General features: G+C 41.9%; 1 protein-coding gene and 1 non-coding gene across 2 annotated transcripts in view; both read right to left on the minus strand.

The window, feature by feature from the left end:
- Positions 1 to 23017, minus strand: part of LOC145415452 (fat-like cadherin-related tumor suppressor homolog) — a 693356-nt gene that overhangs the window by 38216 nt on the left and 632123 nt on the right. The gene's annotated exons all lie outside the window — the stretch shown is intronic.
- On the minus strand, positions 20663 to 20781 carry LOC145415481 (5S ribosomal RNA). Its single transcript, XR_013900082.1, has one exon. It is a non-coding gene; the product is annotated as a 5S ribosomal RNA (ribosomal RNA).

The following is a 23017-nucleotide window of genomic DNA, read 5'->3' on the forward strand; positions in this document are numbered from 1 at the left end:
TGTGCAGTGTCCTTCCAGTAACGACGCCAAGTCATCCGCTTTGTCCAATTTTCTGACCAGTATTTTCTTTTTGCTTTTTTCCTAAATTTAAGAGTTTAGCTTTTGAGTGAGCGAGTGAGTGCAATCTCCTTATTTTGAATTAATTTTGAAATGTAACATAAATTTATTTTATTGTAATCAATAAATTTAACAGTTCTTTTTCTTGAGCTTAATGTAATGTAAACTCGTGTTTTATTTTCCATATTAAGCTTATTTCACTTATAGCTCCTAGTTTGCATAAACACTTTGCTATTCATAACTGGTATTTAGGCCAGTCCTTTTGTATTAAGCTTAAAATCCGTTGTGCAACCAGGAGTTAATGCATCAGCAAGAACCTGTTATCATTAATAGCATTAGTTATTGATTGTCAGGGGCGATGTCACTTTCTCCAGAAGCTAACAGTACTAACAAACAGCAATTGTGAGGGAATTAGTCTCTGCTGTGTACTGTTGAGAAAGTTTATAAATTCTCGTTCTTAGAGAATCGGCGAAATAAGCCGGCATAAAGTAATCATTGCTTGATTTTCCAAGACAATTCATTGTCCCTGCTCTTCAGTATTATTGAATAATATCCTTTATTATTTCATATACTTTAAAAACCCCGTGACGGAGGGTCTACTGTACAAAAATATTAAAGAAAATTCCTGTAGATCAAGCATCCTTTAGGTGCAACAATAATTGAAGTAACTGCCACAAAAGGTATACATTTCCAATTCTAAAATATATTTATATCTGAGGGGGGGGTGTCACCACCACAATCACCCAGGGGATCAAATGCGTTATGAGCAGCACTGACGTAATAGAAGGTATATAGAGCTGAAGTACTGTCTCCTGCCATTGAACTATATAAAATACGCTGTAAAAAACTGAAAATTTTTGACTAGATAAGGTAAAGGGAGTACAGACAGCAAAGAATGTGACAAGAAGCATAACTGTGATAGTTCATTCCATTTTACCCCCACTGAGGTGTACAAGCTCATGTCTACTGCATACAGAGATACTGTAAATGACCAGACAACTCCCACTGATGGCATTATAATCTGTTTTACATATCTATGGTAAGTTACCTTAATCCTGGAAGGGGTGGCCTCAAACAAAATGCCTTCAAGCCATCCAATCCTCCATCATCAAGCTGCCCTCTCTTCAACTTACATCCTTCTCTCTTGGAAAGCATCGGGGGGCGCGGTAGCACAGTGGTAGCGCGCCGGACCCATAATCGGGGGATTGCGAGTTCGAGCCTCGCCCGGGCTGCCGTGCCGGGAGTGGTAGCTCGCTCCTGTAACCCTAGCGGGGCTATATAGTCCAACACAGGGCTTAGCTCGGGGGAACTCCATTTCTCCCATTTTTTCTCTTGGAAAGCATGGCCTCAAATGAATCACTTCCATGTTATCCTATCCTCCATTGTCAAGGTGCCCTCTTGCCAACTTACATCCCCTCTCTCTCATATAATTCTCCATTCCATTCCTCTATCTCATCCTCAGTCTCCCCCTCACCCCTCCACTTCACCGACATAAGCTTTCCCAGTCAATATTTCATTCTCCATTCTTTATAAATGGCCAAAACCATCTCAAGGTATTTCTCCTAATACTTTAAAACCTCCAGTCACCTCTTGGGGATCAAGCCTATGCAAGAACATCATTCTGACAGAGGCAGCCTATGATGTCAAACATCAGGTAAACTATTGTCCTCATTAGTATAAGCTTCTGTGGACAATGGATCATATTCCTGCGGGAGTTAGGTGGCTTTGTAGCACTTCTTTACCAGCTAATTTATACATATGGCACATTCATACTGCTTTGTGGAGTTAAATGGAGAGACAGTCAGATGAATGAGGAACTAAACAGGCACTATGGTGTTGATAAATGTGACTGAAAGTGTTCAGGGAAATATTACAACATGGTCCGGCCATGTGGAGAGACTGGAGAATGAGACTGACTAGACAAGTGTACGTGAGTGGGGAGGAGTGGTAGAGGTGGAGGGAAAGATCAAGGATGAGATGGAGGAACTGAGTGGAAAGATATATGCGAGGGGGTGGGGGTGTAAGTTGGAGGGAGGCCCACCAAATGGCAAAGGACAGGGCAACATGGAGGCAATTTTGGGGGGGCACCACTTACAGGATGAAGGTGTCTGGCAATATATAGATACACTTGATAGATACATACACAGGAATACTTCTGTTTGGTATTTATGCAACTGTGTTGATATTAAAAGGCTGTAACTTAGTGAAATACCTGTACATATAATACATGACTAAGGAAGAGATATTTAAAAAAAAAAAAAAAAAAAAAAACTCTTAGGCCCACCAGAAAGAAGGCTGAGATATAACAGTAACTCTCTGTTACATGGTGATGTGTTCCAAAACATCACAAATTTTTCCATTCAGCTGGTCCTGCAAGCTGGAGGAAACCTGGTGAATAAGGTTTATAGGAAACAATGGAACTTTGAACTCCTTGAATCCAGGTGAAGCTCTTTTCAGCTTATTCTTGCAGCTGCCAGATGATCACATTACATTTTGGAAAGAAATTTCATGTTGAATGAGATTATCAAGGCTATCTAAAACTCCTTCAGATAAAAAAAAAGTGTTTAAGTAAAATTGCCAGGAGATAGAAAAAATAAAATAAATTAAGACATTCCAAGGCTCACTAAGTTATTAGGCAATTTTTTTTGTAAAATACTATGGGCATAACAACTTAATAAAAAAAGAAGATGAAGAAGAAGTTACACATGAAGAAAACTTTCTGTAAAGTAGCTAGGTGCAGGCATTACAGTGCAGTGGCAGAATAGTTATGAAATACCACATTGGCCAAGGTGACATGAAGTGGACGTGCCCCAGTAAAAGTGTGTAATGGGGTCTATAAAAGCCCGCGATGCCTAGAGGCAAAGCGGGGGATCCTCTGTTTGGCTCAGTGGTAACGTGTGCGTCCATGAAGCGCGAGGGCCCGAGATCGAATCTAGGCCAGACCAGTGTAATTGATTTGTTATGCTTCAGTTTGGTTATTATGTTGGTTGGCAGTGGTGTGGGATGTGAGGCAAGGCTTGGAGGGGAATGATGTTGTTGGTTAGCTGACAGCGTCCTAGTCCTTACATCCCGGGAATGATCTGTTCGGTGGGGTCTGCAGCATCCCAAATGGTGGCCTCCAATGCTACGCTACCATGTGTGTTCGAAACTCACCAATAATTGCCAAGGGGAGTAATGACTGATGTTATGGGGTCTGTAAAAGCCCGCGCTGCCAAGAGACAAAGCGGGGATCCTCTCTTTGGCTCAGTGGTAACATGCACGTGTGTGAAGCGCAAGGGCCTGCAATCGAATCTCTGTCAGACCAGTGATTAATTTGTTAAGTTTCATCTCAGTTAAAACAAGTGTTTAACAAACTAACAGATACAGGTGGTCCTTGTCTAACCACTTCACTACCATGACACACACAGGGTGTCCAAGGAAATCCATGAGAAATTTCAGGAGGTTATTTCTGATCTACTGTAATTCAGAGCTTAAAAATGCTATATCAGCAAGGGTCCAATTCTCTACCAATACAGTGGCTGCAGTTACTGATGACCTTATGGGTGAATTGTGAGGGAGGCTAGTTTAATCCATAGGGTCATCAGTAATTGTAACTCCAAAAAAACAGTGGAGAGCTGGATCTATATTGATATAGCCCTTAGTTCTCAAAATCAGTCCATGAATAACCCCTTGAAGTTTGTCAAACATTTCGTGGGACAGCCTGAAATTAATTTTCACTTGCTAACTTTAGAAAATTTTACTCATCTCAGAGGAGACTTTTTGAACTGGATGGATTACTTACAGTCCTCATTAGCCTCTTCACTACTAGGAAGCTCTCCTAAGCCGAATAAAACTGTCTGGTAGGAGCATGAATAACATAGTACATTTTTACTTGCACAGTGAAGGATACTCACAGGGTCAAACATACAGAAATGATAATGATTAGGTGGATGTGCAGTGCATCCCTGAGTGTGAGGCCTGGGGGAGGGCTAGGTTTATGATGGAAGAGTTGTGGGGTAGGATGGAACTGGAGTGTATTGGTGTTGTGATGAGGAGAGGTAGATTGAGATGGTTTGAGCATGTGAAGAGGATGGGGGATGATAATTGAGTGCAGAAGGTTAGAAGTGTTACTGTTAGGGTAGGGTTGCTAGAGGTAGACCGAAAAAGACCTGGCACGAGGTCACTGAGTGTGACTTCAGAGATGAGGGATTGAACAGGGAAGCTGCCAGAGATTGAGCACCATGGGGAGCTGCCATTAGGTGACCAAGTCGAAGCATGCAAGCATGTTGGAGCCTTCAAAAATGAATGAAAACAAATGAAGGAAGAGGTTAACTTTGTTTTACTAATATGTTTTCAATATTAAGCTGCAGACAAATTAACGCCAGTTTTTTGCATAACGATGCTCTTCATTTACTACAGGTACACAATCTTTTATACCCATCGGCCATAATGGTGTACCAGGGTATACTATTCTCTGTAACCACTATGGAGAAGGAGGAGGAGCCACCTAGTGTGTATACAATTCAAAACTCTGTGGACTCTACTGCCACTCCTTCAGTTAACTTTGCCTCACATGTACATCTGGGCAATTTTCCCCAATATAAATAGCAATTAATAAATCTGTTGCAGACCTATTGAGATGTTGTGGCCTTACATGGCGAAACTATGGGGAAGACGAACAAGATCAAGCATTCTATTCCATTAATTCCCGGTACTCAGCCAGTTTATGGCCTGGCATATAGACTACTACACAGCTTGTGACAACAAACAGATGAGATCATAGAGGATATGTTAGATCAGGAAATCACTGAACACTGTGTCTGTCCATGGAACAGTCTGCTCTTTCTAGTAACCATGAAAAGAAGAGAATTTAGGGCTGTGTTTGACTATCGTAAACTCTGTCACTGTACCCGACTGATTCCTGTTACCAGTCTTAACAGATTTACTGGAATCACTTGGTGAAAAAAACGTAGTTTTCACCATGTTTGATTTACTCAGTGGCTAATGGCAAGTAGAAATAGAAAAGTCATCTCACCCAATACCTGCCTTCAGCACCCCTTCCGGACATTATCATTAACTATCTCATTCACTCTCCTCCTCTTACTGACTCCCTTCAATCTGTCTCTTCATTGAACTGTTGCATTTTTATCTCTTTTCTATTGCTACTTAAATGGTCACTGCTCCTCTGAACTGTTTGCTTGCATCCCTCCACCTCTACAACAGGCACGTAGCACCCGTCAAGCAACAAACTCTCATCCCTTTTCTGACCAACTCTGATGCAAGAGTTAACCATTACTCCCAGTCCTTCATTAATGCAACAGGTCAACTCTGGAACTGTCTCCCACTGTCTGTATTTCCTACTTCCTATGATTTCCAATCTTTCAAACGCAGTGTATCCAGGCATCTCGAAATGAACAAATCTCGAATTTGGCTCTCTCTTGCATTGTTTTTGCTTTTTTCTTGGAAGGAAAAGTTTATGGGCTCCTGGCCTTTGGGTCCTTCTTCCTTTCATTTAAAAAAAAAAAAAAAAAAAAAAAAAAAAAAAAAAATGCCCTTTGGTCTTAGAAATGCTCCATCAGTATTCATGAGACCTATACATTCTGTATTCAGTGGTGTGATCAATCATTCCTATCTATCTATCTATCTATTGCCAGACGCCTCAATCCCGTTTGGGGTGGCCACAAACAAATCGCCTCCAAGTCGCCCTGTCCCCCGCCATTTCACTGCCCTGCTCCCAGCTCACACCCCCCTCTCTCATATACCTCTCCACCCCATCCCTCCATCTCATCCTCGGCCTCCTCCTCCCTCTTCCCCCCTCCACCTCACTCACATACACTCTCTTCGTCAGTCTTTCACCCTCCATCCTCTCCACATGGCCAAACCACCTCAGTGTGTTCCTCATAACGCTTCCTATCACATCCACATCCACACCACAACACTCCTTTATATCCTCATTCGTTAGCCTGTCTCTCCACGTGACTCCACAGGCTCCTCTTAAATAACTCATTTCCACTGCTCTCACTCTTGACTTGTGTCCTTCCAACAATGTCCAAGCTTCACTTCCGTACGTTAGAGTTGGTATCACAATACTGTCATGTAGTAGCTTTTTCACTTCCATGCTCACTTCCCTGTTTCTTATCAATGCTTTCAAGGAACCAGCAACCTTTCTTCCCTGCTGTACCCTTTCAAGCACTTCACCCTCCAAACCTCCATCCTTACTCATCACACTACCCAAATACTTAAACGTACTCACATTTTCCAATTCCTCACCATCCAACCACGCTGTACATTCACTAACTTCACCTCTCTCAAAGACCATCACTTTACTCTTCCCTACATTCACCTTTAGGTTTCGTTTCTTACACACTCTCTCAAACTCATCCACCAAGCCTTGCAGCTCCCCTTCGTCTTCACTCAACTACACAGTATCATCTGCAAACAACAGTACAGGGAGTTTCCAAACACTATCCTCTCTCACCAGGGCCACTCCAACATCCACTACCCTACCTTGTACCTCTTTTATTACCCCATCCATGTACAGATTGAACAGCCATGGAGACATGACACATCCCTGTTTCAAACCAACTTTCAAAGAGAAAAATTCACTTAGTTCACCATCCACACGCACTGCAGCCTTCGCACCATCGTACATACTCTTCACAGCATTCAACAACTTCCCATCTACTCCATATATTCTTAACACTTTCCACAATCCTTGTCTATCCACCCTGTCATATGCTTTCTCCAAATCCATGAAAGCTGCATACAACTTCTTTCCCTTCTCTAGAAACTTTTCCACTAAAGATCTAAGAATGAATATCTGATCTACACAACCTCTTCCCTTCCTAAAGCCTCCCTGTTCTTCTCCAACTAATTTCTCTGTTCTTTCTCTAACTCTGTCTATAAGTATCCTACCATACACTTTTCCTATTATACTAAGAAGACAAATGCCCCTATGATTACCACACACTTCTTTTTCCCCTTTTCCTTTGTACAAGGGAATAATTATACCTGACTTCCAATCCTCCGGGACTCTACCTTCCTCCCAGGCCAATCTGCACATCTTCCACATCCATTCTGCTACTATCTCTCCCCCATGCTTCAGCATTTCACCACACACTCCATCAATTCCTGGGGCTTTCCCCGATTTAACTTTCTTCATTGCTTCCACAACTTCTATCCTACTGATTTCTTCCTGTCTTCTCACCTCCCTCCTTCTCCCAGCCATTCCCCAGCCACTTATACTCGCATTACTTCCATCCTCTACGTTCAACAATTCCTTAAAGTGTTCTCTCCATCTGCTCACTTTTTCTCCCTTCTCCACTAGTAATCTACCATTTTTATCTTTCACTTCCCTGCTAACTTCACTTCCATCCTGTCTTACTCTTTTCACTTCTCTCCAGAACATTTTCTTACAGTCCCTCCACTTTACACTCAGATTCCTTCCAAATTCCTCATCCACTCTCTTCTTACTCTCTCTTACTAATCTTTTCACCTCTCTCTTTCTTTCCACATATAACTCTCTCTTCCGCCTCTCAACTTCTTCCACGCCCCTATTTCTCATCCATTCATTGTATGCTTTCTTCTTTTGTGCCACAGCCTGTTTCACCTCTTCAGTCCACCACGCTGTTCCTTGCACCCCCCTCCGTCTTCTCTTCCTTCCACACACCACATCACATGCTGCACATATTTCTTCTGTAAATATCTTACACACACCTTCCACGCCTCCCATCTGCTCCAATTCATATTTGCCCAATCGTTCCTCCACTTCTCTCTTATACTCTGCCTTTTTCTCATCCTCTTGTAACCTCTCCACTCTCCTTGCAACTACTCCTTCCTCTCGTCTTTCCCTTCTTCTATTCCTCCATCTTACTTGCATCCTAATTCTGGCCACCACCAAGTAGTGGTCAGACAGTCCACTCCCCCAACCTCTATACACTCTTGCATCCTTTACACATCTTCGCATCCTTTCATCCACACACACATAATCAATCATTGCCTTCCTTTCATTCAGTTCACCACCCACCCTTCTCATCACTCGCCATGTATACCTGTGGATCATTTTATGCCTGAAGAGGGTATTGGCTATCACCAACCCCCTCCCAGCACAAATGTCCACTAACGCACTCCCATTCTCATCTATCTCAGCAGGCACACCCCACTCACCAACTATTCCATCCACCTTCACATTACCAACTTTACCATTCATATCACCAATCAAAAACATTCTCTCATTCCTTCCAAACTTATCCATGCACACTTCCACATTTGTCCAGAACTCTTCTCTCACTCTTCTAGCACGATCTTGCGTTGGCATGCACACACACACAATCGCCCACATTTGTATTCCAACTTTCAACTTTACCCACACAATCCTTGACCCAACTGATCCATACTGTCTTATGCTCTTCTTCCATCTTTTACTCACAACTATACATACTCCTTCCTTTGCCCTCTCATTCTCATCTACTCCTGCACATATACCCCATCCATACTCCCATTCTCTCACACTTTCTCCTCTCCATTTTGTTTCAGTTATTCCACATACATCCACTTTCACACCCTCAAGCACCTGGACAATCTCTCTCTCTCTCTTTCACCTCATCATTCGCTCCTCTTACATTCCATGTACTCATTACCAAGTCCTTTGTCCGGTCCTGGGTCGTCATCGTTTGGTCAGTCCTTGTCCGAGGCTTCTTGCTTATTTAGATGACACCACTGTAGTGAGCAAATCCATCGCTGAACATTTTGCCATGCTACAACAAGTTTTTGATCACCTTCAAATGGCAGGTTTAAAGGTTAAGTGCAGTAAATGTGACTTTTTATGAAAGAGGGTTAAATTTCTGGGTCATGTAGCTGATGCTGAACGAATTCATACCACACAAGAAAAAGTTAAAGTGGTTTCTGACTTCCCTGAGCCTACCAATACTGATGATGTGAGGAGTTTTCTTGGTCTGAGTGGCTACTATTAGCTTTTTACTCAAGGGTACGCACAAATTGCTGCTCCTCTGACTGAATTGCTGAAGAAAAATTAAATCTTTGTTTGGATCAACGATCAGTCACAGGCTTTTGAAAACAATGAAGACAGCACTTGCTAATGCCCCAGTTCTAGCATTCCCTGATTATACAAAACCTTTTCTTCTTTGTGCAGATGCATTTGGAGTAGGAATTGGTGCAGTATTGATGCAAGTTAATCAAGCAAAGGGGAAACATATAACAGCATATGCTAGTTGTGCCCTAAACACCGCAGAATGTGAGTACAGTGTTACTGATTGGGAATCTATAACAGCTGTTTGGTCTCTCAAATACTTCAGAGATATTCATCATTCATTCATTGCCAGACACCATGTATCCCAGACGGGGTGGCCAATGGCTTAGAGTTAATTTGTTTTATAGGGAGGGGCACTAATATATGGATATCCAGTACATATCCAAACAGATTATCTCCCCCTTTGTGATTTATCCAAAGGAAGAAATCTTACTGGTCGCCTGGCATGATGGTCAGTAATTATACATGACTTTAACCCAACCTTTCATTATGTGCCTGGCAAGTCAAATGCAGTTGCAGATGCTCTTTCACATCATATAACTGCAGCAGTCTTACCATGTCAACCCAATAATCCTCCGTGCACCACTCTCACCTCAGATTAGTTTATAATTGCCAGTGTGCAGACCCTCAGTGGTTCAAGGTTATTTACTTCCTAGAATCTGGAGACACTTCATCCCTACCTACTATGCCACTGCCAGCCAATGATCTCATGTTGGACAATATCTTGTACAGGAAGACACCCCTTTCAGTAAAAGACATACCTAATAGAGACGTACATCAACTCGTTGTTCCCACTGATCTAATACTTCCAGTACTCCACATCATTCATAATGTACCTCATGCATCCCATCCGGGAAAAGATAAATGTTTGAGACAATCACGTCTTTCATTTTACTGGCCTATTATGCGGAAGGACATCAATGCCCACTGTGATTCCTGCATCTCCTGTAATCGTCAACCAAATTACCTGCCCGAATTTTGCAATATCCAGTTTCATCAAGTCCTTGCGAGATCGTTTCTATTGACCTCCTCAAATTACCTCTTACAGAATCTGGTGCAGAGTATTTGTTTGCAGCAGTTGATCATTTCTCACGTTACGGTGTCCTCATGGCTCTCCAAGACAAGACCACTACGAGAGTCGCATGTGCCTTTATAGATCGCATCATTTGTCTGTTTACTACACCATCTACTGTTATTACTGATAATAGCAATGATTTTAACAACAGTCTTCTTGTTGAGATTTGAAAGCAGTATAACATCAATAACTGTAATGTCATACCCATCCATCCAGCTTCCAATGGCCTTGTCGAATGACAAAATAGAAAAGTGTTGGAGTGTTTAAGGCATTTGGGTTCTCAAAGCACCTGTTGGGATAAGTGGCTACTCCAAGTTGTGGCCTCAATCAACAGTTCCATCAAAGCATCCACTGGTGAAACTCCATGCTTTGTCCTATATGAGTTTCAGAAAGAATTGCCATATTCAATGCTATCATCGAAACCTGGTCCACTCTATAATTCAGATGAGTATGTGAAAGTTAAAATGACAGACTTTAAGAAAATACATCCGTATGGCAAAGCTAACCTGGTCTTATCTAAAAAGGATATGGTAAAATACCAGCATAAGTGTGCATCACCTATCTGCATCAAGGCTGGAGACTTGGTATTTGCTCATTCACATACACACAGCTCTAAATTAGATTATAAATTTATAGGCCCACACTGCATGGTAACTCATCTATCCATCTATCTATCTATTGCCAGACGCCTCAATCCCGTCTGGGGTGGCCACAAACAAATCGCCTCCAAGTCACCCTGTCCCCCGCCATTTCACTGCCCTCCTCCCAACTCACACCCCCCTCTCTCATATACCTCTCCACCCCATCCCTCCATCTCATCCTCGGCCTCCCCCTCCCTCATCCCCCCTCCACCTCACTCACATACACTCTCTTCATCAGTCTTTCACCCTCCATCCTCTCCACATGGCCAAACCACCTCAGTATGTTCCTCATATCGCTTCCTATCACATCCACATCCACACCACAACGCTCCTTTATATCCTCATTCATCAGCCTGTCTCTCCACGCGACTCCACAGGCTCCTCTTAAATATCTCATTTCCACTGCTCTCGCTCTTGACTTGTGTCCTTCCAGCAACGTCCAAGCTTCACTTCCATACGTTAGAGTTGGTATCACAATACTGTCATGTAGTAACTTTTTCACTTCCATGCTCACTTCCCTGTTTCTTATCACTGCTTTCAAAGAACCAGCAACCTTTCTTCCCTGCTGTACCCTTTCAAGCACTTCACCCTCCAAACCTCCATCCTTAGTCATCACACTACCCAAGTACTTAAACGCACTCACATTTTCCAATTATGGTAACTCATAATGGTAACAAATTTGAATACAGGAACTATCCACCAGTAGTACCAGGTGGGTGAATGCAGATGATCTTAAATGTGCCCCAGGGGATCAGGTATTGGAAACATCGCTTGGAAATACTCCATCTTCTTCTCCTACTCCTTATTGTGACACCCCTTCCAACACTCCTTCTCATTCTAGGGCACAGCATTCTCCCCCTCCTGTCAATGATGTCAATGATTACCACTGAAAATTGTGCTCTGCACACAAACCTCCAGTTCCTTGCATAAAAATTATCACTATAACTGTCTCCTCTTCATGACCATCTCCTTTAACTTAGATTTATTTTTTAAGTAAATATGTTGTGGGTCTACTTGCTAGCAGTACTGAACCTCACGGGTCAGGACGATGGTACCGTGTAACTGGGGGCCTTGGTCTGCCTGGGAGGTGAGGTAATGGTAGGCGATATGTAGTCTCCCTGCACTACAACCTAGAGCCACTGGTCACCATAGCCATGGCCCTGCCTCACTTCATGCAACAGCTGAATAGGATACAGTCCCATTGGACAACCATTGAGGAGAAACACATTCCTGATGCTTTCTGGTCCCCTCCCTACTTACCATACCTATCCATTGGAAGCTTGACTATGTTTGCCCTAAATTTTATCATCTAAATTCCTTTTTCCTAGCCAGACACCTCTAGGGTGTTCGCGTGTGAAGCGGGGGGACACCTGTAGGTTGTTCGCGTGTGAAGCGGGGGGACACCTGTAGGTTGTTCGCGTGTGAAAAGGGGTGTTTTTTATCTTGGTGGGGAAATCCTGGACAGCTTGGTGTAGCAACTTCTCGTGACTTCTCTAACTTCAAATCAAACCTTGCTGATTTGGCTAATGCTCCTGAATCTCAAAATAGGGTTCTCCAGGCACAAAACTCTATGCTGCAGAAAATCATTGCACACCTCAATGCTGTAACAGAAATGCTTAATAATTTCTTGGACATTTTACAGGGACAGATTTCGAAAATTAATATTGTAAATGACGTGCTGTATGTCATGCTGCACCTAGAGAACTTACAACTCTCCCTAGACTCTCTTCTTACTCAGGTCACAGCCTTCCTTCATCTTCTAGCTGATGCTGTTGAAGGTCATGTTACACTGGATCTAGAGTCTCTCTCTGATCTTCGCTCTATGGTGGAATGATACCATTCTACCTTTAACTTGTCTCCAGTGGTTCCATTCTCTGTATTATCTCATACTTGATGCTACTTTCCCTCCTAGTGCCACTGCTGTTCACATCCCACTCTGTTCTTCCATCATGTTCAACCTCTTCCACATCATCCCCTTTCCTTTCTCATTCAACAGCCATACCACAGTCATTGCACTGCTTCTCATACGATCACTGAAGTTAAGCAACTGTGGTTCTGGTTAGTATTTGGACTGGTGACCGCCTGGAAACACCAAAGGCTTGTTTTATGGGGAAGGAGGCTCAATCAGTAGAGACATGGCCTGCAGTCCTAACAGACCTTGGCTGAAATCCCCATTGGGGCAGGGAACAGTTTATGGATTTAAATTTCATAAAAAGTAGACTTTACCGATCTACCAGAAAACCAGCCGACATATTGTAAAAACACCCCCACTAATACCAATATACCAATCCTGTATGGGACAGCCCTGGCATGTACAGTATTCAACATGGATGGTGGGTGTTAGCGCCAAAGTGGTGACACGTGGAGATGTAAGAGGACAATTGGGGCTTGGGGATATGCCCTAAAGCCTTTGCCCTGAGTCAGACATATAAAAAAAAGAGTAACAATAATAATAATAATAATAATAATAATAATAATAAATAATAATAATAATAATAATAATAATAACAATAATAATAATAAATCCTTGTTACAGGCCTCTCTCCACTGAATATTTCTTTCTCTCACACAATCATGCCTCCACTGCATTTACATCTTCTACTGATCTCAGCCACTGCTCCTCTCTCTTACCTACCTCCCATCTCTGCTCTGCGTATCTTCTTGCCATTTTTCCTAATAGTGCTGCAACTTACAAATATGCCCTGGTTCGCAATGTTTTCGTACAATCTATCTGCTCTTTCGTTCTGGCCCTAAAATTCCAGTACACCATGCTCATCTTAATCATGTCCAATACTTCTTTTTCAGTGTCCCAATCTCTGCCAGTATCATCTGTCCTGATGCTCCTGTTTGTTCAGTTCTTGCAAATGGCTAGTGCAGCGCAACCGATTATTGTGCTATTAAGTCAGAATCTGTGGAATGGTTACCGACCCTACACATCATCACTATGCAGTTCATTCTCACACATACAAAATCTTTCAACCTATTAATGTGTCTTTCCACTTTCTTTCTGACAACTTGTTCATCACATCCTAGAAATTAAGTATGTTAGATACTCTCAACGAATGTGACTTTGTGATGCGTCAATTCTCATTGGCCTTTAATCATTCTTGGGTGCATTCATATTTCGTGCTTCCCCCCATGGTTGTTTCATTTATCGGCTTTCTTATTACTATCTGTGTAGTTCATTGCTGTCTTAGATGAATGGAAAAAAGGCTGGACAAGATCAGAGTTGTGAAAGGAACAGTACAGCAACTACAGGACACTGATAACTGGTCATACCTAGTGACACCCGATGTGACCACTTGAAATATACAGAACATGAAACTCAATACTGAAAAGGAGACATTTGTGTCAGGTGGAGGGAATTATGTGATATGAAAAAAAAAAGGGTTATTAAGAGATATACAGTAATAATAAAGGAAACAACAAATACCAGAAAACAATAACAAAAAAGGGATGTAAGTGATATAATAATAAAGGAAACAATATCAAGATGAGCTTCACCCATATTATATCGTGTTAACTTGTCTATAATATTGGGAACACCAAACTAACAGTGTGAACATGATTTAGTGGTTATGAGACAATACTATTGCAATTCCTGTGAAACCAATGTTATGTGATCACTGTCCTATGTATCAATATGATCTTCGATACAATGCAGCTAATTAGAAAAATTCCCTGACACTGTTCCTTCAGAATGGACTTCAATTATGAAGTGATGCGGTAATTACGAGGACACTGATTATACGGAAATATACTATCATACTACTACTTTTAATTTGTTTTACTATTAAAATGAAAGGGGGTGCAAGGAACAGCATAGAGGAATGAAGAGGTGAGATAGGTTGTGGCACAAAAGAAGAAAGCATATAGTGAGTGACTGAGAGAGGTGTGGAGGAAGTTGAGAGATGGAAATGAGAATTATACGTGGAAAGGAAGAGAGACGTGAAAAGATTAGTAAGAGAGAGTAAAAAGAGAGTGGATAAGAAATTTGGAAGAAAATTAAGTGTAAAGTGGAGAGAATGTAAGAAAGTGTTCTGGAAAAAGGTAAGGAGAGTTAGACAGAGTGTTAAAGAAGTTAGTTGGGGAGTGAAAGATAAAATTGGCAGATTACTAGTGGCGATGGGAAAAGAAGAGAGCAGATGGATAGAACACTTTAAGGAATTGTTGAACATAAAGAATGAATGCAATGCATGTATAAGTTGCTGGGGAATGGCTGGGAGAAGGAGGGATGTGAGAAGAGAGGAAGAAATCAGTGGGATGGTAATTGTGGAAGCAATGAAGAAAGTCAAAACGGGGAAAGCCCCTTGAAATGATGAAGAGTATGGTGAAATGCTGAAGCATGGGGGAAAGACAGTAGTGGAACGATGGGGAGGATGTGCAGATTGGCCTGGGAGGAAGGTAAAGTCCCGGAGGACTAGAAGTCAGATATAATTATTCCCCTGTACAAAGGAAAAGGGGAAAAAGAAGTGTGTGGTAATCACAGGAGCATTTGTCTTATCAGTGTAACAGGAAAAGTATATAATAGGATACTTTCATTTTTTTCTTTTACTGATGAAGTTTGCATTGTGTATGAGAGATGTCACAGTTCTTGTAATTGTAAAAATAATGTATATGTGTGTCAAGCGCTAGTGAATTCCCTATAGAAGAACTGGCGCTTTTGAGAAACAAAAGACCAGATGATGATTATTATTATTATTACTTATTGACAGAGATAGGGAAATAACAGAAGAAATAGTTGGGGAAGAACAGGGAGCTTTTAGGAAAGGAAGAGATTGTGCACATCAGATATTCATTCTTAGGTCATTAGTGGGAAAGTTTCTAGAGAAGGGAAAGAAGTTGTATGCAGCCTTCACTGATTTGGAGAAGGCATATGACAGGGTGGATAGACAAGGACTGTGGAAAATATTAAGAATATATGGAGTAAATGGGAAGGTGCTGAATGCTGTGAAGAGTATGTATGAGGGTGCCAAGGCTGCAGTGAGTGTGGATAGTGAATGGAGTGAATTTTTCTATATGAAGGGTGAATTGAAACAGGGATGTGTCATGTCTCCATGGCTGTTCAATCTGTATATGGATGGGGTTATAAAAGAAATACAAGGCAGAACAGTGGATGCTGGAGCAGTCCTAGTGAAAGAGGGCAGTGTGTGGAAACTCCCTGTACAGTAAACACCTCTATAATTCAGATTAATTGGGTGGAACCCTATGTCGAATTATCCAAAAATCCGAATTATTGGAGCTCATGCTTGCCCCTCTCCCCAAATCAAACCCAAGCTCACTAAAACATGGCTTTTTCTCAAAAACATTGAACAGAACATTATATTATTACTTTATACTCAAAGAGTGCACAATACAATAAATAAAATAGTGTCAAACCTTGATAATGAACTCTTGCAACACAGTAGTAGAGTACAGTACACTTAAGTGTACTGAAGGTACTGCACAGTTCTTAAAAATTACATTTATTACAACACTTATCACCACAAAAACTGTTCACGTCCACTTACCACTGGAACCCGTTTTGGACTTGCCTCGCTCAATTCAATATTCTGTCTGAATTAAAATTATTTATCTGGTGGTCAAAAAAGATCTCCTTTAATCGATTTCCGAATTATTTGGGTTCGAATTAGAGAGGGTTGACTGTACTGTTGTTTGCAGATGATACCGTGTTGTTAAGTGAAAACGAAGGGATGCTGCAAGGCTTGGTGAATGAGTCTGGGAGAGTGTGTAAGAAACAGAATCTAAAGATGAATGTAGGGAAGAGTAAAATGGTCTTCGGCAGACTTGAAGTCACTGAATGTACAGTGAGGTTGGATGAGGAGGAAACAGAAAATGTGAGTGCATTTCTGTACTTGGGACGTGTGATGAGTAAGGATGGAAATTCAGAGGGTGAAGTGCTTGAACGGGTACAACAAGGAAGAAAGGTTGCTGGTTCTTTGAAAGCAGTGATGAGAAACAGGGAAATGAGCATGGAAGTGAAAAAGTTATGCATGACATTTTGTGATACCAACTCTAATGTATGGAAGTGAAGCTTGGACCTTGTTGGAAGGACACAAGTCAAGAGTGAGAGAAGTGGAAATGAGTAATTTGAGAGGAGCATATGGAGTCACATGGAGAGACAGACTGACAAATGAGGATGTGAAGGAGCATTGTGGTGTGGATGTGGATGTGATACGAAGTGATAGAAGAAACACACTGAGGTGGTTTGGCCACGTGGAGAGGATGAAGAGCGAGAGACTGATGAGGAAAGTGTACATGAACGAGGTGGAGGGGAGGAAAGGGAGGGGGAAGCCAAGATGAGACTAAGGGATGGAGTGGAGAGGTATATGAGAGATGAGGGTGTGAGCTGAGAGAAGGACATTGAAATGGCTAGGGACAGGGCGACATGGAGGTGATTTGTTTGTGGCCAATACTTACAGGACTGAGGCATCTGGCAACAGAGAGATAGACAGATAAAACTACTGTAATCATACCTATAATCATTCCTATAATCATACCTATTTACTCATATTATTATTATTTTCCCTTTTATACTGCTTGATTTTCCTTGTGATTTCTATGAATAGTCATTCTTTGTGCTATCCTCATGATGCCTTTTAACCTCTGTAATACCGAATTTTTAACATGGCCATGTAATTGTCGTGTAATACTGTATTTCCTTATTTTCTTTTTCATTCAACTACTTTTTTTTTTTTTTATGTGACGAAGAAGGAACCAAAGGCGACGAGTCCGCAAAACTGTTCCTTCCAAGAGAAAAACAAAATACAAGAGTGAGCCAAATTCAAGATCCATTCATTTTGAGATGCCTTGACACACTGCGTTTGAAAGATTGGAGATCATAGGAAGCAGGAAATACAGACAGAGGGAGACAGTTCCAGAGTTGACCTGCTGCATAAATGAAGGACTGGGAGTAACGGTTAACTCTTGCATTAGAGAGCTGGACAGAAAAGGAATGAGAGTTTGCTGCTAGACGGCTGCTACGCGCCCGTCATATAGGTGGAGGAATGCATGCAGACAGTTCAGAGTGACCACTGAAGTAGCGACAGAAAAGAAATAAAGAAGCAACAGTGTGGCGAAGAGACAGAGTTTGAAGGGAGTCAGTACGAGGGGGAGGGTTAATGAGATGAAAAGCCTTTGACTCCACCCTACTGAGAAGAGCTGTATGTGGGGAGCCTCCCCACACATGAGAGTTGTACTCCACGCAGGGGCGGATAAAACCCCTGTATAGAGTCAACAATTGTACAGGGGTAAAGAAAGAACGGAGTCGGCTTAGCACACCCAATCTCTTGGAAGCAGATTTTACAAGAAATGTAATATGATTTTTCCAAGATAAGTCCCAAGTAAATGAAACCCCAAGCATGTTCAATGATGATGCAGATTAAGCTGAATATTATTAAACATTAGTGGGTATACCTGTGGAAGATTTTGTCAGGTTGATAGGTGCAAATATTGAGTCTTTGATGCATTAAAAACAACCAGATTATTTTAACCCCAGTCAGAGATACAAGCCAAGTCAGATATTAGGTGTGCCATAGCCTCATCCCTTGATTGTTGAAGTAACTGCTGAGATGGACGTTGCGGGAATTGAATGGAAAGGTGAAGGGTGGAGTCATCTGCGTATGAGTGGACAGGGTTAGATGTACAGCTTAGAAGGTCATTGATGAATAAAATGAAGAGAGTTGGTGATAGGACAGAGCCCTGAGAAACACCACTGTTAATAGATCTAGGAGAAGAATGATGGCCGTCTACAACAGCGGCTATAGAACGACCAGAAAGGAAACTAGCGATGAAGGCACAGATAGAAGGATAGAAACCATAAGAGGGTAGTTTGGAAAGTAAGGATTTATGCCAGACTCGATCGAAAGCCTTTGAGATGTCAAGTGCAATGGCAAAGCTTTCACCAAAGTCCTGAAAGGAGGATGACAAGGAGTCTGAAAGGTAGGTGAGAAGATCGCCAGTGGAGCGTCCCTGATGGAACCCATACTGACGATCAGAAAGAAGGTTGTGATAGGAAAGATGCCTTAAAATTTTCTATTAAGAATTGATTCGAAAACTTTTGAGATACAGGATGTTAAAGTAATGGGATGATAGTTAGAGGGTTGGGAATGGTCACCCTACTTTGGGACTGGCTGAATGAGAGCAAACTTCCAGCAAGAGGGAAAGGTAAAAGTTGATAGACAAAGGCGAAAGAGTTTGCCTAGGCAGAGAGTAAGCACAGAAGCACAGTTCTTGAGAACAACAGGAGGGACTCCATCAGGCCCATATGCCTTATTAGTACTGAGGCCTGTGATGGCAGAAAATACATCAGCTGAAGAAATTTTAATGTCAGCCATGAGGAAGTCAGAGGGGGAAAGTGATGGAGGAACAGCACCAGAATCATCTAAGGTGGAACAGGAGGAAAAGTCTGAGCAAAGAGATCTGCATTATCAGTAGAAGAAATAGGTACAGAGCCATCAGAGTAGAAAAGAGGGGGGAAGGATGATGAGGTAAAGTTGTTAAAAAGGTTTTTGGCAAGGTGCCAGAAGGAGCAGAAAGAATTTGAGTTAGAGAGTCGAGAGCAATTTGTATGGATGAACTTATTTTTACCAGAGCGAAGAACAGACTTAGCACGATTCCGGGCAGAAACGTATAAAAGATGATTCAGGGGTGGGTTGGCTCCAGTACCTTTTATAAGCCCTCTCCTTGTTGCGGACAGCATTAGAACAAGCGTGATTAAACCAAGGCTTTCGTGCATTAGTCAAAGGATATGAGAAAGGAATGTATGCTTCCATGCCTGAGAGAATAACCTCCGTAATGCACAAGGGACACCCAGACGGCTCCCGGCCATGGAAGCAATAATCATTCCAAGGAAAATCAAAGAAGTACTGCCTGAGGGCCTCCAAATCCACAACTCCAAAATGCCACAAACGATGTTTCTTTGGAGGGTCCGCAGACCGTACTGGAGCGATAAGACAGGTTAAAGTGATAAGGTTGTGATTGGAGGAGCCCAACGGAGAGAAAAGATTAACAGTGTAAGCAGAAGGATTAGTAGTAAGGATGAGGTCAAGTATGCTGCTCTCTCCAAGGAAGTCAGGGATACGGGTAGGGTGCTGTACAAGCTGCTCTAGGTTATTAAGGATAGAAAAGGTGTAGGCTTGTTCACCAGCTGGATCAGTGAAAGGAGAGGAGAGCCAAAGGTGGTGTTGAGCACTGAAATATCCAAGAATGGAAATTTCAGAGAAAGGAGAAAAGGATAGAATATGTTCCATTGTAGAAGTAAGATAGTCAAAGAATTTTTGATAGTCAGCAGAATTAGGAGATACGTAAACAGCACAGATATATTTAATCAGAGAATGACAGGAAAGCCGAAGCCAGAGTGTAGAGAATTCAGAAGAATTGAGTTCAGGAACACAAGAGCAAGATAAGTTGTTGCGTATATATACACAACAGCCACCTTTGGCTTTGAAATGAGCATAGAGAAAGCAGGAGGATACAGAAAAGGGTCTGCTGTCACTTGCCTCAGACAGCTGAGTCTCAGTTAGAAAAAGAAGGTGAGGTTTAGAGAAAGAGAGGCGGTGATCAACAGGGTGAAAGTTAGAGGAAAGGCCATGAATGTTGCAGAAATGAAGAAGAAGAGAGTCAGACAGTGGTTCCAGGCATCTTGAGTCGTCACTGGGAGAGGGGCAGAAGGTGGGGGCATTACAGTTTATTACATCACTATATCTTTTTTTTTTTCTATAAAATCCATTGTTGTTCATCCATTCATTCATTGCCAGACGCCATGTATCCCAAACAGGGTGGCCAAGGGCTTAGAGTTCATTGTTTTTCAGGGAGGGGCACTAATCCTCCACCAACCCCACTTGACACGCAGGGAGAACGAGCCAACAGCATCTGGTGTTCCCAGGCGGTCACCCATCCAAGTACTAACCAGACCCAACGTTGCTTAACTTCGCTGATCGGACGGGAAGCGGTGTACTCAACGTGGTATGGCCGTTGTACTTATCTATAAATAGGAACTTAGCTACATCACATCCTTTACTCAATTATTTCTTCCTTCTTGATGTAATTAGACTTCTAATCTGTATACTTCTCCACTGTGTCAGGAGACACACTTTTAATTAGCTGGGGAAAATTGACACAAATTATTTACTGGGTAATAATTTCTTGCAAATTGGACTGATGTCAGTATACAGTAGTGTATACTGAATAGTACATAATTGTGGCCCTGTGTAAGTACAAGTGTAGCCAAGTGTAGCTGTAACCTTTGGTGTCTATGTGACCTAAAGTGCAAAGCCAAGTGGCATCGAGCCTAGGTTTTTGGTGACTGATGTCTGAGGAGCTGGAACTGAGGAGCACTCCTGCCCACTGACATCAGTTCAAAGGCAGGGCTTAAACTGAGAAAACCCGTACTAGTCTACCCAAGAATAATAAAAATTGTTAAAAAGCAACAGACTTTGGCCAATACATTCCTATGTTAAGAGTGGTATACTTTTAACTGGTGAGCCACAAAACAGATCTCTTTGAAAAGCACTCATTTTCTCAAGTAAACAACAAAAACATATAAATTTGAAGGAAAAACTGAAGATGCTGTGATTTTCATAGTTCGTGTATTTGTCCCTTTGTTTGGGTGGTTCTTTGAAAGCAGTGATAAGAAACAGAGAAGTGAGCATGGAAGTGAAAAAGTTACTACATGACAGTATTGTGATACCAACTCTAACGTATGGAAGTGAAGCTTGGACGTTGTTGGAAGGACACAAGTCAAGAGTGAGAGCAGTGGAAATGAGTTATTTAAGAGGTGCCTGTGGAGTCACATGGAGAGACAGTCTGACAAATAAGGATATAAAGGAGTGTTGTGGTGTGGATGTGGATGTGATAGGAATCGTTATGAGGAACACACTGAGGTGGTTTGGCCATGTGGAGAGGATGGAGGGTGAAAGACTGACGAAGAGAGTGTATGTGAGTGAGGTGGAGGGGGGAAGAGGGAGGGGGAGGCCGAGGATGAGATGGAGGGATGGGGTGGAGAGGTATATGAGGGAGGGGGGTGTGAGCTGGGAGCAGGGCAGTGAAATGGCGGGGGACAGGGCGAATTGAAGGTGATTTGTTTGTGGCCACCCCAAACGGGATTGAGGCGTCTGGCAATAGATAGATAGTTTGGGTGGAGCTGCGGTGTTTCCTGCCCGATTCACATGGTAACTTTTTTTTTTTTCTTTTTTTTTTCTTTTTTATATAAGGAAGAAGAAACCAAAGGCCAGGAGCCTGCAAACTGGATGACTTCTCTGTTCCCTCTCCCTCAGTCATTCCCTCTTGCTCCATGAGTCAAGGCTTGAGCCATGGTGCTGCTTGTTTACCTGCTTGTAACGCTGCACATCTTGTCAATATTCATCAGTTCACCATACATAAAAGACTTGGTGACAAGAGCGAGGGGCTTGGTGGTGCATACAGGAAGTACTTATCACTCCATAATGAGAAAGGAGGAAATATTTAAGAAATTTAACAGGTGCCTCTGTGAATGCACTAAGTACAGTAATGGATATACTGTACAGTATCAACTTTTTTTTTTTTTTTTAACACAGATCACTGCTAACTCTGAATATATACTTACTATCAGCTGTTACAGTGATTTACAAACCACTGTTTACGTTTTTCCTCGGCTACTTTCTTTCAGTAAGGAAACAGCCAAGCATTATCACACCTTCCTATTCTCCCAGTCATTTGCATTTCTTATTCTCCCTTTCATTTTCTAATTACATAAAGAAAAATATTGCCTAGTACAGTGTTGTGCCTGTTATTTTATTAGGTTGGGATTGTGGCTGGGATGGGTGATGTGGCTGCTTGTTGACAAAAGAGGACAAACGACTGGGCCATGTTGGTGGCCAGGCAGCGGTGCAACTAATTACTGAATATGCCAAATCGGTACTTTTAATTTTTTAATTTTTATCACCATATCAATTCGTAAAAACCTAATTATCTGAAAGTAGGTAAAAAAAAAAAAAAAAAACTGTACCTAATTTAACTATTAAAAAGATCAAGATTTAAAGAGAAAACATTCTAAAGTTCGCAGGTGTTCCCCTTTTAGATTGGCAGCACGTTTTGAAAGACTTCTGTTTTGCATTAATATTGATTTAAAGTTCAAATAAACACACCTGCATTTTAAATCAATATTTATGCAAAACACAAATCTGTCAAGGAGAGTTGGAAGCTAAAGGGTACCTATGGCAAGTTTTTGCTCAGAAT

This window comes from Coenobita brevimanus, chromosome 102, assembly GCF_032717465.1.
Source record: "Coenobita brevimanus isolate Jiangsu-jjx chromosome 102, ASM3271746v2, whole genome shotgun sequence".
NCBI lineage: Eukaryota > Metazoa > Arthropoda > Malacostraca > Decapoda > Coenobitidae > Coenobita > Coenobita brevimanus.